Source organism: Oncorhynchus keta, chromosome 9 (assembly GCF_023373465.1).
Source record: "Oncorhynchus keta strain PuntledgeMale-10-30-2019 chromosome 9, Oket_V2, whole genome shotgun sequence".
Lineage (NCBI taxonomy): Eukaryota > Metazoa > Chordata > Actinopteri > Salmoniformes > Salmonidae > Oncorhynchus > Oncorhynchus keta.
The window spans coordinates 24,501,458-24,510,932 of NC_068429.1; the positions used below are offsets into that span (position 1 = coordinate 24,501,458).

A 9,475-nucleotide genomic window follows, 5' to 3' on the forward strand; every position below is an offset into this window, starting at 1 on the left:
TGCATACACCTGTGCATGAGCATGCATGTGAGCGTGTCAGAGCCTTAGCTTCTCTCCCTGCTTGGCTAGTAGTATATTTGCTCCAGCTCCTTCACACAGATCTGTATACAGAAGTATCCACGTATCTGTGTTCCTCTCTCTCTCTCTCTCTCTCTCTCTCTCTCTCTCTCTCTCTCTCTCTCTCTCTCTCTCTCTCTCTCTCTCTCTCTCTCTCTCTCTCTCTCTCTCTCTCTCTCTCTCTCTCTCTCTCTCTCTCTCTCTCTCTCTCTCGTAATGATGACTGTCCTCTACACACACACGCATGCATGCACACACACACTGTAACGGCTTTCTTCCGTCGAAGGACAGTCGGACCAAAATGCAGCGTGGTTAGTTCGATACATCTTTAATAATGAAAACACAAACAAACAAAAACAACAAAAAGAACGTGAAAACCTATACAGCCTATCTGGTGAACACTAACACAGAGACAGGAACAATCACCCACGACACACTCAAAGAATATGGCTGCCTAAATATGGTTCCCAATCAGAGACAACGAAAATTACCTGCCTCTGATTAAGAACCGCCTCAGGCAACCATAGACTTTCCTAGACAACCCTACTCAGCCACAATCCCAATACCTACTAAAACCCCAATACAAAAACACACCACAAAATAAACCCATGTCACACCCTGGCCTGACCAAATAAAGAAAGAAAACACAGAATACTAAGACCAAGGCGTGACACACACACAATACACAGTGTCACACAGTCAAGTTAATTTCCCTCATTGCTGTTACTAATGAACTCTGACACACAGGAGGATGGGATTAGATTCCAGGAAAAGGTTTTAATCACAGACTTTTAAATGTGTTTGATGAGTGTGATGACTGCACCAGAAGAGGGAAACACAGACCTGATTGCTGAATGTGACAACCTCAGTCTCTCTTCCCAGCAAACAAATGCTGAGTGTATGTGTGCTTACCAAATAGCACCCTATTCCCTATATAGTACATTACATTTAACCAGGGCCCATAGGCCTCCTGTCTAAAGAAGTGCACTATGCAGGAAGTCGGGTGTCATTTGGGCACATCCTATGTGTGCTCCTGCAACAATCTGCCGTCTGAATAACTATTCTTATTCTAATGAAGTATAATTACAGTAGACACTGTTGATTAGCAGGATTGTCATGGCAACATTGTATCTGTTCATTAGAATTACCCACAAACAGACACAGAGCGGAGAAGACACTCTCTGTAAAACAAAACACACTCAGTAACCCCTAGAAGGTGTTTAGTTTTCTCAGAAAACCAAGCAACTTTCTAGGACAACCAAAGAACCCTTAACAAAACCTGATGAACATCTATTTCCAGGAACAACACCTCGTGAACCCGACTCTCCCTCGTTATGTTGTTAGAGAGAGAGAGATAAAGAGAGAGAGACCCACTGGGCACACCACGTCATTTCAACTGGGAAATGTGGGTAGTATTTGGTTGAGACATTGATCAATGCGATTTCAACCTTTATTCGCACACTCAACAAGACAGCCAGAAGTTTGTTGAATTCCCCATGTGTTATCACTGGGCTTTCAACCTTTATTCACACACTCAACAAGACAGCCAGAAGTTTGTTGAATTCCCCATGTGTTATCACTGGGCTTTCAACCTTTATTCACACACTCAACAAGACAGCCAGAAGTTTGTTGAATTCCCCATGTGTTATCACTGGGCTTTCAACCTTTATTCACACACTCAACAAGACAGCCAGAAGTTTGTTGAATTCCCCATGTGTTATCACTGGGCTTTCAACCTTTATTCACACACTCAACAAGACAGCCAGAAGTTTGTTGAATTCCCCAATGTGTCATCACTGGGCTTTCAACCTTTATTCACACACTCAACAAGACAGCCAGAAGTTTGTTGAATTCCCCATGTGTTATCACTGGGCTTTCAACCTTTATTCACACACTCAACAAGACAGCCAGAAGTTTGTTGAATTCCCCATGTGTTATCACTGGGCTTTCAACCTTTATTCACACACTCAACAAGACAGCCAGAAGTTTGTTGAATTCCCCATGTGTTATCACTGGGCTTTTTGTTGAATTCAACCTTTATTCACACACTCAACAAGACAGCCAGAAGTTTGTTGAATTCCCCATGTGTTATCAATGGGCTTCCAACCTTTATTCACACACTCAACAAGACAGCCAGAAGTTTGTTGAATTCCCCATGTGTTATCACTGGGATTTCAACCTTTTGTTGATTCACACAACTCAACAAGACAGCCAGAAGTTTGTTGAATTCCCCATGTGTTATCACTGGGCTTTCAACCTTTATTCACACACTCAACAAGACAGCCAGAAGTTTGTTGAATTCCCCATGTGTTATCACTGGGATTTCAACCTTTATTCACACACTCAACAAGACAGCCAGAAGTTTGTTGAATTCCCCATGTGTTATCACTGGGCTTTCAACCTTTATTCACACACTCAACAAGACAGCCAGAAGTTTGTTGAATTCCCCATGTGTTATCACTGGGATTTCAACCTTTATTCACACACTCAACAAGACAGCCAGAAGTTTGTTGAATTCCCCATGTGTTATCACTGGGCTTTCAACCTTTATTCACACACTCAACAAGACAGCCAGAAGTTTGTTGAATTCCCCATGTGTTATCACTGGGCTTTCAACCTTTATTCACACACTCAACAAGACAGCCAGAAGTTTGTTGAATGTTTTGTATTTATACCCGTGTTATCATGTGTTATCACTGGGGATAACTGTTGAGATGACATTAAAAGTACCTGGTTCTGCTCTGATTATTACAGCCATATTGTTAAGATCTCCACACACCCGGGACCTCAGCATGATATCTTAAACACGAACACCTTTTTACATAACAAGACATTTATAGTTACAGTAACCTCAAAATGTGGACCGTGGATGTGTTACTCATTCTAAGGTTGAATAAATACTGTTACATTAGTTTGTAAGATAGTCTTAACTGTAGGCTGTTTCATGTATTTCAAAAGTGATATTGAATTGTGTTTGGTTGTCAACGTAACAAAATATCAACATTTGAAGGCGATGTATCTTTTGTGACACAAACTTAGTCTGGCTTTAATTCCAGTTTGTCTACAAAGTAATACTTGATATGTTGGATTCATCTCAACCCCCAAACAATTTAGAAAAAATAAGTTTAAGAATAGGACTAAATCAAATCAAATATTAAATGCACTTTAAATAAAGTTTGATTTGATTTAGTCCTACTCTTTAACTTAGATTTTTGGTTGAGATGGAGAAGTGAGTCCAACATATTAATTAACAACTTGAAGATTACATTTGAAATCAACCAAAGCTTGAAACCCTAGGCCTATTGTATTGTACCACCCTGCATACCACCCTGCATACCACTCTGCATACCACCCTGCATACAACTCTGCATACCACCCTGCATACCACTCTGCATACCACCCTGCATACAACTCTGCATACCACTCTGCATACCACTCTGCATACCACCCTGCATACAACTCTGCATACCACCCTGCATACAACTCTGCATACCACCCTGCATACCACTCTGCATACCACCCTGCATACCACTCTGCATACCACCCTGCATACCACTGCTGGTTTGCTTCTGAAGCTCAGCAGGGTTGATCCTGGATGGGACACCAGATGCTGCTGGAAGTGGTGTTGGAGGGCCAGTAGGAGGCACTCTTTCCTCTGGTCTAAAAACAATATCCCAATGCCCCTACACACTGCCCTGTGTGAGGTTCTGTCTTTTGGATGGGACGTTAAACGGGTGTCCTGACTCTCTAAGGTCATTAAAGATCCCATGGCACTTATTGTAAGAGTAGGGGTGTTAACCCCGGTGACCTGGCTAAATTCCCAATCTGGCCCTCAAACCATCACGGTCACCTAATAATCCCCAGTTTACAATTGGCTCATTTCTCCCCTGTAACTATTCCCCAGGTCATTGCTGTAAATGAAAACGTGTTCTCAGTCAACTTACCTGGAAAAATAAAATGGTCTATTTTTAGTTTAATTGAAACAATAGCTGTTGATGACAAATGCGATATAGGCATAAATATTGATGATATATGACCTGTAAAGTATGGTCACATTTCATTTGCACTGTTAAACCTACCCTTTGGAATGACTTTGATAGAAACAGGAAATCCATTTAGTTATTAAGAGATTTCTCAATAATCATTGTCACTATAGCACATTAGTAGTCGGCGACATATCAAAGCTAAGCAGGGCTGGGTTTGGTTTGGTTACAACCCTGGATGGGAGACCAAATGGATAGCTGTATATAAATCAATTATTCAATAGGAGGTGCTGGTCAGCCTATTGCTTTTTTCTGATAGTGGATAGAACTTTAAAGATCTGACATCGTTAGTACAAATTCAACAAATATAGTTTGTCTATGTTGGTAGAGCATGGCGCTTGTAACGCCAGGGTAGTGGGTTCGATTCCCGGGACCACCCATACGTAGAATGTATGCACACATGACTGTAAGTCGCTTTGGATAAAAGCGTCAGCTAAATGGCATATATTATTATATATTATTATTATATTATTGAAAATTGGTTACCATGATGATATAATCCTATGGTTGAAATTTCACCCTCAACACAACAGATTACTTTCTTCAAGTGAAACAACATTGATTCAACCAGTTCGTGCCCAGTGGGGAGTGATTAAAAAAATAGAGGGAGGGGAAGACAGAGATCGAGAGAAAGAGAGTGAGACAGAAAGAGAGAGAGACAGAACGAGAGAGTGAGACAGAAAGAGAGAGATAAAAAGAGAGAGAGACAGAAAAAGAGAGACAGAAAAAGAGAGAGAGACAGAAAGAGAGATAAAGAGAGAGGCAGTATCATTGGTATGATAATGTCATTAGCAGTCCCAGACCCAGAGCACCATCAGCTTGCTAGAGGCAGTGGGCCAATAAGCCATTAGCACTGGCTAATCACTAGATGGCTAAAGACGAGCACATCAACTGTGTGAATGTGTTCGTGCATATGTGTGTGTGTTGTGTGTGTGTTCATGCATGTGCGTGTGCCTATGTGTGTTCAACACTGAGTGAGTGAGTTAGTGTATCCCAGCTTATTGTCAAGTATTAATTCTACTCTATAGATCAAGTTGTATCATTACTGTATTATCCATTGAGGTTGTGAACTAGTTTAGTAGGGGAAGCAATTTAATGCAGAGAGAGAGGAAATAGAATTCTGCTTATAAAAACCCTGGGCTGCTGTGTAGCGCGCACACACACACACACACACACACACACACACACGATTACTCAGTTTGGTTGGGTCTGAATACTTATGTAAATGTGATATTTCAGTTTTTGCTTTGTCATTATGGGGTATTGTGAGTAGATTGATGAGGGAAAAAAACGATTTAATACATTTTAGAATGAGGATGTAATGTACAAAATGTGGAAAAAGTCAAGGGGTCTGAATTCTTTCCGAATGTACTGTATTAGTATATTAGCATAAACATTTATATTACTGAACAAAAATATAAATGCAACATGCAACAATTTCAATTTTTTTACTGAGTTACAATTCATATAAGGATTGAAATAAATCAATTGAAATAAATGAATTGGGCTTAATCTATGGATTTCCCATTGCTGTGAATACAGATGTGCATCTGTTGGTCACAGATACCTTTAAAAAAAAAGTAGGGGCGTGGATCAGAAAACCAGTCAGTACCTGGTGTGACCACCACTTGCCTCATGCAGCGTGCTATATCTCCTTCGTATAGAGTTGATCAGGCTGTTGTTTGTGGCCTGTGGAATGTTGTCTGACTCTCTTCAATGGCTGTGCAAAATTGCTGGATATTGGCGAGAAGTGGAACACACTGTCGCAAACGTCGATCCAGAGCATCCCAAACATGCTCAATGGGTGAAATGTTTGAGTATGCAGGCCATGGAAGAACTGGAACATTTTCAGCTTCTAGAACTTGTGTACAGATCCTTGCAGCATGGGGCCGTGCATTATCATGCTGAAGCATGAGGTGATGGCGGCTGATGAATGGCACGACCATGGGCCTCGGCATCTCGGCACGGTATCTCTATACATTAACATTGCCATCGATAAAATGCCATTTTGTTAATTGCACTCTGTTCACAACTTTGACATCAGCAAACCACTCGCCAACACGACGCCATACATGTGGTCTGCGATTGTGAGGCCAGTTGGACGTACTTCCAAATTTTCTAAAATGGAAGGTTATGAATGAACATTAAATGATCTGGCAACAGCTCTGGTGGACATTCCTGCAGTCAGAATGCCAATTGAACATTCCCTATAACTCGAGACATCTGTGGCATTGTGTTGTGTGACAAAACTGCACCTTTTTGTGGCCTTTTATTGTTCCCCAGCACGAGGTGCAGTGTGTAATGATGATGCTGTATAATCACTTTCTTGATATTCCACACCTGTCAGGTGGGTGGATCATCTTGGCAAGGAAGAAATGCTCTCTAACAGTCATGTAAACAAATTTGTGCACAATAATTTTGTACGTATGGAACATTCCTAAGATCTTTTATTTCAGCTCATGAAACATGGGGCCAAAACTTTACATGTTGCGTTTATATTTTTGTTCTTTATATATTCCAGTGACTTTTCAGCCATTTACATGCATATCTGCCTATCACGCCTACACTGACGTTCTTGCACACTCACACTAACACCCACACACATACACTCAAATACACACACCACAGGAGGTTGGTGGCACCTTGATTGGGGAGGACGGGCTCGTGGTAATGGCTGGAGTGGAATCGGAGTAATGGTGTCAAATACATCAAACACAAGGTTTCCATGTGTTTGATGCCATTCCATTTATTCCGTTCAAGCCATTATTATGAGCCGTCCTCCCCTCAGCAGCCTCCACTGACACACTCACCACCACGCACACACCCACACATCACTTATGCTGCTGCCATATTGTTTGCTACTACTATTATTATTTATCCTTCTATCAGTGACTTTCTCCTAATCTCCTGCCTACAGGTACATATCTACCTCAACTACTTCAGTATCCCTGCACACTGTAAATGTGCTACTGACACCAACCCTGTGTATAGCTTACGTTCTCCTGTTTTTTCTTCTTTGTCTCTTATTTCTCACCTCTCATGTTTTTTAGTTGTACTATCGTGATTTTTAATACTGCATTGTTGGGAATGGCTTGCAAGTTAAGCATTTCACTGTACTTGTTAATGTGACAAATACAACTTTAAATGTATCTTTGTCAGTGTCGGTCTCTCTTTCTCCTATTGCCATCTTCCTTTCTTGCTTTCTCTCCCTCTCCCTCTCTATCTCCGTTACAAAATGTGTGTGTGTCTGATATCTCATAAAATAATATGATCCACTATGATATGCTGTGTTGTGATCTCCCTGTCTCCTACAGGACTCTGTCCCTTCTGTGCAGCTCACCACATGAGTGTACAGCGCCCTCTACTGTTTAACTATAGCAAAACACACACACGCAGACACACACTCACACACAGAGAACACACACAGAACACACAAAGATTTCCGGCTCAGTATTAACTAGGTATGGAGTCCCAGACAGCTCAAGAACAACAGTAATGACACCTAAATGTGTTTTATATTGCTGATATAAAAACCTGTTGTCATTTTCATAATGAGCATAATAAACACCTGCTCTCCCCTTATTTTCTCTCTCTCTCGCTCCTGAGGCTTAGAGACTAAGGGACCATAACACAGCAGAACTTAACGTACAAACAAGCCTGATCTCAGATACACACAGTTCATTTGGGATGTCTCCTTTCTTCTTCATTCAATCACTTTTATTCCTTAAAGCAATTGGAAAATTAAAGCAAAACGGTCTACATTGAACTGTCTCCAAACATGTGAGGAAGTACAGCAGAGTAGCCTACAGTACAGTACATGTGATATTATCAAAGCAGTACAGTAGAGTAGCCTACAGTACAGTACATGTGATATTATCAAAGCAGTACAGTACATGTGATATTATCAAAGCAGTACAGTAGAGTAGCCTACAGTACAGTACATGTGATATTATCAAAGCAGTACAGTAGAGTAGCCTACAGTACAGTACATGTGATATTATCAAAGCAGTACAGTAGAGTAGCCTACAGTACAGTACATGTGATATTATCAAAGCAGTACAGTAGAGTAGCCTACAGTACAGTACATGTGATATTAGCAAAGCAGTACAGTAGAGTAGCCTACAGTACAGTACATGTGATATTATCAAAGCAGTACAGTAGAGTAGCCTACAGTACAGTACATGTGATATTATCAAACAGTACAGTACAAAGCAGTACAGAGTAGCCTACAGTACAGTACATGTGATATTATCAAAGCAGTACAGTAGAGTAGCCTACAGTACAGTACATGTGATATTATCAAAGCAGTACAGTAGAGTAGCCTACAGTAGAGTAGCCTACAGTACAGTACATGTGATATTATCAAAGCAGTACAGCAGAGTAGCCTACAGTACAGTACATGTGATATTATCAAAGCAGTACAGCAGAGTAGCCTACAGTACAGTACATGTGATATTATCAAAGCAGTACAGTAGAGTAGCCTACAGTACAGTACATGTGATATTATCAAAGCAGTACAGTAGAGTAGCCTACAGTACAGTACATGTGATATTATCAAAGCAGTACAGTAGAGTAGCCTACAGTACAGTACATGTGATATTATCAAAGCAGTACAGTAGAGTAGCCTACAGTACAGTACATGTGATATTATCAAAGCAGTACAGCAGAGTAGCCTACAGTACAGTACATGTGATATTATCAAAGCAGTACAGCAGAGTAGCCTACAGTACAGTACATGTGATATTATCAAAGCAGTACAGCAGAGTAGCCTACAGTACAGTACATGTGATATTATCAAAGCAGTACAGCAGAGTACAGCCATGTGACAGTACAGTACATGTGATATTATCAAAGCAGTACAGTAGAGTAGCCTACAGTACAGTACATGTGATATTATCAAAGCAGTACAGTAGAGTAGCCTACAGTACAGTACATGTGATATTATCAAAGCAGTACAGCAGAGTAGCCTACAGTACAGTACATGTGATATTATCAAAGCAGTACAGCAGAGTAGCCTACAGTACAGTACATGTGATATTTTCAAAGCAGTACAGCAGAGTAGCCTACAGTACAGTACATGTGATATTATCAAAGCAGTACAGCAGAGTAGCCTACAGTACAGTACATGTGATATTATCAAAGCAGTACAGTAGAGTAGCCTACAGTATATTATCAAAGTACATGCCTACAGATATTATATTATCAAAGCAGTACAGTAGAGTAGCCTACAGTACAGTACATGTGATATTATCAAAGCAGTACAGTAGAGTAGCCTACAGTACAGTACATGTGATATTATCAAAGCAGTACAGTAGAGTAGCATGTGATATTATCAAAGCAGTACAGCAGAGTAGCCTACAGTACAGTACGTGTGA

At 40.6% G+C, this 9,475-nt stretch overlaps 1 long non-coding RNA gene across 8 annotated transcripts; it reads right to left on the minus strand.

Annotated features, from left to right (window-relative positions):
- Nucleotides 1-361: 361 nt before the first annotated feature.
- LOC127931817 (uncharacterized) lies at nt 362-2,711 on the minus strand. 8 transcript variants are annotated; one of them, XR_008143127.1, is made up of 5 exons: nt 2,531-2,711; nt 2,315-2,458; nt 2,093-2,236; nt 1,867-2,010; nt 362-1,793 (listed from the first exon to the last, which is right to left on the minus strand). It is a non-coding gene; the product is annotated as an uncharacterized LOC127931817 (long non-coding RNA). The 8 variants fall into 8 exon arrangements; XR_008143128.1 differs by having other exon boundaries at nt 2,093-2,164; nt 2,315-2,711; XR_008143129.1 differs by having other exon boundaries at nt 2,165-2,236; nt 2,315-2,711.
- Nucleotides 2,712-9,475: the final 6,764 nt, after the last annotated feature.